Source organism: Phaethon lepturus, unplaced genomic scaffold (assembly GCF_000687285.1).
Source record: "Phaethon lepturus isolate BGI_N335 unplaced genomic scaffold, ASM68728v1 scaffold37179, whole genome shotgun sequence".
Classification (NCBI taxonomy): domain Eukaryota; kingdom Metazoa; phylum Chordata; class Aves; order Phaethontiformes; family Phaethontidae; genus Phaethon; species Phaethon lepturus.
This window is the reverse complement of record NW_010564707.1, coordinates 2,886-10,340: the sequence shown is the minus strand read 5'-3', so window position 1 is coordinate 10,340 and position 7,455 is coordinate 2,886. Positions and strand designations below refer to the sequence as shown.

The window sequence follows — 7,455 nt, the reverse complement described above, 5'->3', positions numbered from 1 at the left end:
GCGAATGTCAAATTCCTCAAGCAAAAGCTTGACTGCACTCTGATGCCCATCTGAGATTCTAAAAAGGTCTCTGAACATTAAACAGAAAAGGCAGTTTGCCACAAGGATTGATTTCATTATATCCCTGTGGCCCGTTCCTGGGGTACTGCTGCAGCCTGCTGCTCCAGGGTGTTCTGACCTCTCCATCTGACAAAAGAATTTGAGCAAGGGCTCATACTAAAAGAGACAACGTTGCCGTGGAAAGCTGAACAAGCCTTTAAAATCACAGCTTTGCTCTACCCCATATCCCTGTCACTCTGTATTTCTTCAAGCTTATCTAATGGTGTACATAGCAGGCTTTTATCTCCAGGATCTAGCCAACAAGTTGCTGCTGGTTTACTACTCCGCATCAGGAGTAGTAATCCTTCATCAGGCTGGCATTTTCAGATGGAGACCCAAGAACTAGATATCTCTATAGCAGTAACATAATTTCCCCACATAAAAATGTTTTGAATTACATTTACAGTACCTTCAAAGGCATGAGGATCTAGTCAAGCGCAAGTAGCTGAAAGCAACAGTAGTTATGGTGCCTACATTTCCAGACAAAAAATGTGAATTGCTCTCCTTCGTGAAATTATAACACATCTTAATTGGTGTTTTGGGTCTACAGGAGGGTTGGTAAATAAGGACATCCAAGATCCTCCTTATTGTTAAGTTTTGGTGATCTCAGACTGCCTGAATTCATCATTTTAAGTTACCAGTCAAAAGGCAAGAACAAACAGAGATCTTTAAGTATCTTCTAAAATAAACCTTCTGAATTGGTTTTATTTACTTCAAGCTTATGTAAGTTTACCACTATTTCTGCAAGCATTCTTCTGAGGGCTATTATGGCCTTTGAATATTTTTGTAAATAACAGTCCTCATCACTGAATGTCTGAATCTACCTGCCAGAATGAACCAAAAATCTTAGGATTAAAGTTAAAAACATTTTTAACTTTGAAATCCTCTATTCAGGAATACAGATGACTGAAGAGCATTACAGAAATGAATTAAAAATATCATCAGCTGTTCCAGTTATCAAAATTATATAAAATTCTTCTTTGTGGATACAGATGTACCCACTGCACTCACACTACAACTCTATTTTTCATTCATTTCTGCTGAGCCCATTTTTTCTCAAGCAGGATTTCAAGGCATGCAAAGCCTTTTAAAAGAACTCAAAATTTATGTTCAACGTAATTGAAAACAACGTGTTGTTTTCTGCATTTGTCTGTGGTCACTGCAGGACGAAAAGTCTCTCTTGAGTCTCTGCGTTTGAGTATCTGCTATAAATTCTTGTGTCACCGGCATTAGCTTAACACAACGTGACTGATGTAATTAGACGCGATGCGTCACAGCAGCTGCACGCCAGCCTGGAAACTCAAACAGGCCTTTGCAGGTGATGGCAGCTTTATATGTTCTTCCACCCATAGCAGCTGATTAAAAACGCCTGTATTCTCAACCTCGAAGCTGAGCCCCTTCCACAGCCCCCAAGGGTGGCCACCCAGGACGTAGCGGCACGGTGCCGGGCACAGGCAGCGCTGAGCCTCGTGGGACCCCTGCCGTGGCCAGGGGCAAGCTCCAGCCCTGCCTGCCCCAGCCAGGGGGGCACCTCCACCCCACGGCTGCGGCCAGGGCACCAGGGAGATTTTGGCGCGTCCAGTTGGGCACCTACATGGAGATCAAGCACAGCGATCGGCGCATCCGCCCGGCGCTGGTGATGGAGCTCCATGAAAGCACTTCCAGCATCACTGTGGAGTGGCTCAAGAAAGAGGCCAGCAAGAGCAAGCAGGTAGATCTCCAGCTCATCTTTGCTGCCAACCCTCACCCAGCCCCACGGAGCACATCCACGAACAGCATCGAGGCCCCACTGTCAGCAAAAGGGTACCAGAGCCTGGTGAGTGAATGGCTGTCACAGCCCATCGAAGTGAAGAAGCCATCTGGGGACAGCAGGGGCCCCATGGCTGCCCAGCCTGGCTCCAAGGGCTGCAGACCCAGGTGGACATCACCACGTGTCATGGTTGCTGGCAGAGGTTAAACCATGACATTACGTATGCAGCAGAGAGAAAGGCTGCAAGCCCAGCAGGCCAGTGCTCCACTCCACCCCAGCACTGATGTGATAGCCACGATCCAGAAGAGCCACAGGCACCTGGACTGTGAGGCACTGCATGCCACCACACCATGCCAGCCCCATCACATCCGCGTTTGCATTCAGATGTGGCCACTGAACCAACAGGAGGCTGAGCTCAATGAACTTCAATGATGTGACAGTGCCCTGGCAGGACATGGTGATGGTGCATGAAGCTAAGCAGAAGCTGGACCTCACATGTACGTGGACAGCCACGTCTTCCACTTTGACCATGCCTTTGATGACTGTGCTACCAATGAGCTGGTGTACAGGCATACCGCCCAGCCCCTGGTGGACACCATCTTCCAGGGGAGCATGGCTACCTGCTTTGCTTATGGCCAGACAGGCAGTGGCAAGGCATACATCCTGAGGGGAAGTTTCGCTCTGAAGAACTCTGAGCCCTCCAAAGGGATCTATGTCCTGATCACCAAGGATGTCTTCCACTGGCTGCAGGACCCCAGCTGCTAGAAACTGGAGCTTCAAGTCTATGGGGCCATCTTTGAGATATATGAGAGCAAAGTGTTTGACCTTCTGAACTGGAAGAAGCAGCTGAGAGTGCTGGAACATTGTAAAGAACAGATCGAAGTGGTGGGGCTGTGGGAAGAAGTCACTAGCGTGGAAGATGACATCAAGCTAATTGAAATGGGTAGCAAGTGTCTCATGTCAGGCAAGACCTCTGCCAACACTCACTCCTCCAGAGAAATGCCATCTTCCAGATCTTATTCAAGAAGAGAGGGCATTTATATACCAAGTTTTCCCTGATTGATTTGGCTGGGAATGAGTGAGGAGCTGACATCTCCACCGCAGACAGGCAAAGAAGGCTGGAGGGGGCTGATATTAATAAAAGCCTCTTGGCACTCAAAGGAGTGTGTATCAGGGCATGGGGCATAACAGAACCCACACCCTGCCCAGGGCTAGCAAACTCGCCCAGGTCCTGCGGGACTCACTTATGGAGGAAAACTCCTGTACCTGCATGATTGCCGCTATCTCTCCAGGAACGAGATCCTGCAAGCGCAGCCTTAACACTCTACAGTATGCCAGCTGCGCGAAGGAGCTAGTGGTGAATTTAAATTCCCTTGGACAACCCTGTTAGGAGGTGTTCAGGTTCCCACATCGGCTGAAAGACGTGAAGAGACCCTGGAGTATTCAGAACTGTCCCAGGACAGCTGAGTTACTGCTATCTGGGGTTCAGGCAGACAATAAGGTCTCATCCCTGTTATTTACTTTCAGTGCTGGGGGGAAAACACAGAAGAGGAAAGAGGTGGATGAGAAAACACTTACGGAGGAGCATTGGAAATCTCTGCAATGGTTGAAAGTATTCTTAGAAGTGCCTGAGGAAATAGATGACAATGTAGATTTTTACACTGCACAGTTTGAATCAGTCCTGGGTCAAAAAATTGTCATCCTGACCGAGATCCAAGAAAAAGTCAGATTATTCTGGTCAGCTCTTTGCAAGGAAGAACAGGGCAGCAACCAGAGCTACACGAAGAGATCCCACATGCTGCAAGCTGTGCCGGAGACCCCTGGACCCTGAAACTGCTGCAAAATGAGAGCTGTTACGGTGCCACTGTGTCAACTGCTCAACAACTCAATGCTTAAAAAATCTAAAATAGTGTTTGCAGGAATATTCTCATTGGGCTTTTTTTTTTTTTCTGAAAACAGTGGGTTAGAATGTTGCAAAATTGTACAGTGGTGTTTCCAGGTATTTTTCACTGTAGAAAGTAAAATTGGGCAGTTGTGAAGATCTAACCTGTAGGAAAAGGCAAGAATTTGCAGAAAATGTATCTCACCTCATCTGGGCAGGTTTTCTCCTCATGCCTGCAATATATATGTATGTACACACACACGTATATGTACCTCCCTAGATGGGGCCTGCTCCAGGGTTGTGTGAAGCTGCACCAAAATGAGTCGCGTTCCCAGGATAGGAGGAATTTTGAGTGATTTAAAAAGGTGTTAGAGTGCAAAGCACTGCCATTTCTGAGCATGAGGCATTTAGGAAATGAGGATTATTTTGTCATGGTATAAGCAGCGGATTTTTTATAGCATCATCTCACTTTTTTCCTCTCCCCCTCTCTATCTTGCTTTCTTAACTACACTCTCCTGAGACGTTAGAAGAAAAAGATGCTAGAACCTGCCTTCATAAAAACCAGAGTAAAGATCATGGCAGTTGCCTGGCTGGCGGGGAGAAGATACGCCTGCAGGTTTGCAGAGGGAAGCGGGGGAGTCAGTGCCCTGTATCAGAGGCCTGATGAGAGGAGATTTGCCAGACCAAAGGGTCAGAAAAGCTGCATCCAACAAAGCACCGATAGTGCGTATCGGCGCGACCGCAGCACGCGGGGAGTGGCAGCCCCAGACGGACGCATCATCCCTGATGGGAAACCCTCCAAAATCTGCTGTTGGTAGAGCGGTAAAGCATCGGGCACATATCTATGCTTACAATTCAATTTGGAAATTAGTTAGCATAAAATACTCAAAAGGTAACAAATAAGTGGAAGAAATGAAAGGGTATAAATCATACCTAATTAATTGGTGATAATCTCCCTCCATTTCCCCGTGCCGTCTGAGCGCGCTCTGGCCGTTGGTCCCATCCGCCCATTTAAGCTAGTGAACATTTTAAACATCTGATCTGAAGTCTGATGAAACCAATGGAAGGACTTCAGCAGCCTTTCAAGCAAGCCAGAAATTTGTTTTCAGTGATGAAATTATGAGACACCAAACATTGTTTAAATGCTGGTCATCTCGTAGCAGTAATAATATTCTGTGCTTTTCAGCTTCAGTGCACTTTACAAGCATTTATTTATTGGCATCCTGCTTGTTTTGGTATTCCTCGTTTCAGCATCATTCAGATGCAATGAGACATAGGTGTACTACTTGCCAGATTAAGATAAAAGTGTGCTGTTTCCAGCGGGGATTTACCATCAAAGGGTTTTCTCCTTTTTGAAGAGAAACTTCTTTGAGCTTCTTTCCTCAACATTTATCTTGGATTCTTGTGTTTGAGGTGCTGGACATAGTGAGGCAGCAGGTTCTAAAGCCCAGGTAGCCCACCATGGGGTACAGTGTGTGAAAGCGCACTGGCTCCGTGGTCCCTTGCTTGGGACTATCTAGCAGGCTCCCTTTTAGCTGGGTGTAGGAAGTGTTTTCCACACAAGGCATGCGACAGATTCATTCTTTTGTCTGCCTCTGGTCCTTACTCCAGGTCTAAGTTCCCGCTGTTCACATGCTGTGGCCGTTCGTTAGCTATAAATCATGAGCATGAACTGTTTTGGCAAAAAGGGCTATGAATTAATTGAGTTGGGCACAATTCTAGAAACACAGTTTTAATGAGCTGGAACAAAGTCATACCAGGGCAGGATGGTTTGCAGTGAGTAGGAAAATGAATTTTATTCTCTCTTTGTTTATACTCACACATTCAGGAGGCTGTTTTGCAACTAAACTCAGAAGGTGACTCATGAGCACACCCTACTGCTTTCTAAAGCAGATGCAAAAGGAATGAACTAAATTTACGTTTTTTCAATTTTTGTGGTTACATGAAGTGTTGGTTAACCTCTTTTCCTTCTTTGATGATCTTCATTTGCATATTTTCCTCTCCTTTATAAACATAAAACCTGTGTAAGAAGAGAGTGCAGAACCCCTTCTTCCTATTACCTGGACTTTAAGCATGACTTCTGCCTGGTTTCCATGAGTTTGTAGCCACAGAATACCCCATTGTATTCTGGGTTTGGAAATGTAGTTTAAGCGTGTTTACATGTGTCCACAGAGCCCAACCCATAAAGGTTCATGGATTCAATGAAAATTCACTCTAATTTTCACTGGCCAAGGCATGACTTTGTGATGAAACCAGAATGAGATAAGTGTGCGGGGTTTTAGGTTTGCATTGCTCTGGTGACCATGAATGTTCAATTAAATAAAGATCCCTAATTAATTATAGTGAGGTCAGCCATTCACTTAGCCTGTTAAACAACTGAAACATTTTTATGGGATGCATTTTTGTTTATAACTGATTGTAGCTGAATGAACAAGAAAAGCAACCATTGCATAAATAGAACCTGGCTAATCTAATCACTTAACACCTGATAATTAACTATAAATACTGCTATTCTGTTATGCTGCAAGGATTTAAATCTGTTCTCTTCCTACCTGTGTCATTTCTAGGAGAGATTTCATTGCTAGTGAGATGTTATACCCAGGAGCTCTACACCCCCCCAATACTTCATATGCCTCTCCTTGACTGCCGTGTTTCGTAAGGACTGAACATATACGCTCAGAACCTCCTCCAACAAGTGATAGTAGTTCCCATTGCAACTATATATATAAGAATAGATAGACAGGCAGACAGACATATATACGTTGGTCTGATTTTCCAGCTGCTACCTTCCTAGCTCTGAGCTTGGAACAGCTTTGGCTGAAAAATATTTTCTCATTTTCCACACTTCTCTAGTGTTTGCCAGTTAATTTTGTCAGAGCAGCACTGCAGTGCCTCCACAGCTTGATTCAGTCCCTGCTGACCTCCTTGTTAGGTTTCCTCATCGCTTGTTCCAACTCTTGCAAGTTCTCCCTGTGCGGTCCTCAAAGGTTTGCATTCCCTCAGTCTAAAGCAGCTGAATGCCCACATGCTCCCTTGAACAGTCAGGACAGTTCAACCCATAACATGTGCGTCAGCTGAAAAATAAAATTGATTCATCCACTAGTTTTTTGAAACATTCAATTGCTTTGCCCTTCGCTCTTACATCCACTTGCCTTCCCATCTACTCCTCCCGTTCACTGCCTTTCTAGCTGTGACTCTCCACACCAGGCAGTCAGCAGCAATACTGTTGTGTGTATCTTATGATTTTCCTTTAAAAATTTCTGCCGGCATTGCCAGCTCTCGTGCCTCACAAAACATCGGCTTTTTCATTCCTCTTGTACCTTCCAGAATTATTTAATTGTTGGAGTCATACTTTTTGGGGGGTTAATTAATTTTTTGGACTTCTTGGTAGCATAAAAAAACTTGGGAAGGTACAATCTAAATGCTTCTAATTACAGGAAGCTAATATTAATTTTGGAACCAGAAATAGGATGCTTAAAAGCTTGACTTGGGCAGTACAACTGTGCTTGAACCTCCCTGGCTCAGGCACTTGTGATCTGGCCTGTGCGAAGGTAACCCCCTTCCTCAATACCTCTGATAACCGGCTGCTTCGTTGGCCATTTGAAGACCGCGTTACTCGGCTCTGTTTCGGCAGAAGTCCGGGGGAACGATGTAGAGGGCTGAGCCCACGGCCCAGAACACCCACCGTGTGCGGTGGCTTTAGGAGAGCTCAGCTGGGCACGCA

General features: G+C 45.4%; 1 pseudogene; it reads left to right on the top strand.

The window, feature by feature from the left end:
* Nucleotides 1-1,365: 1,365 nt before the first annotated feature.
* Nucleotides 1,366-3,680, top strand: LOC104626919 (annotated as a pseudogene).
* Nucleotides 3,681-7,455: the final 3,775 nt, after the last annotated feature.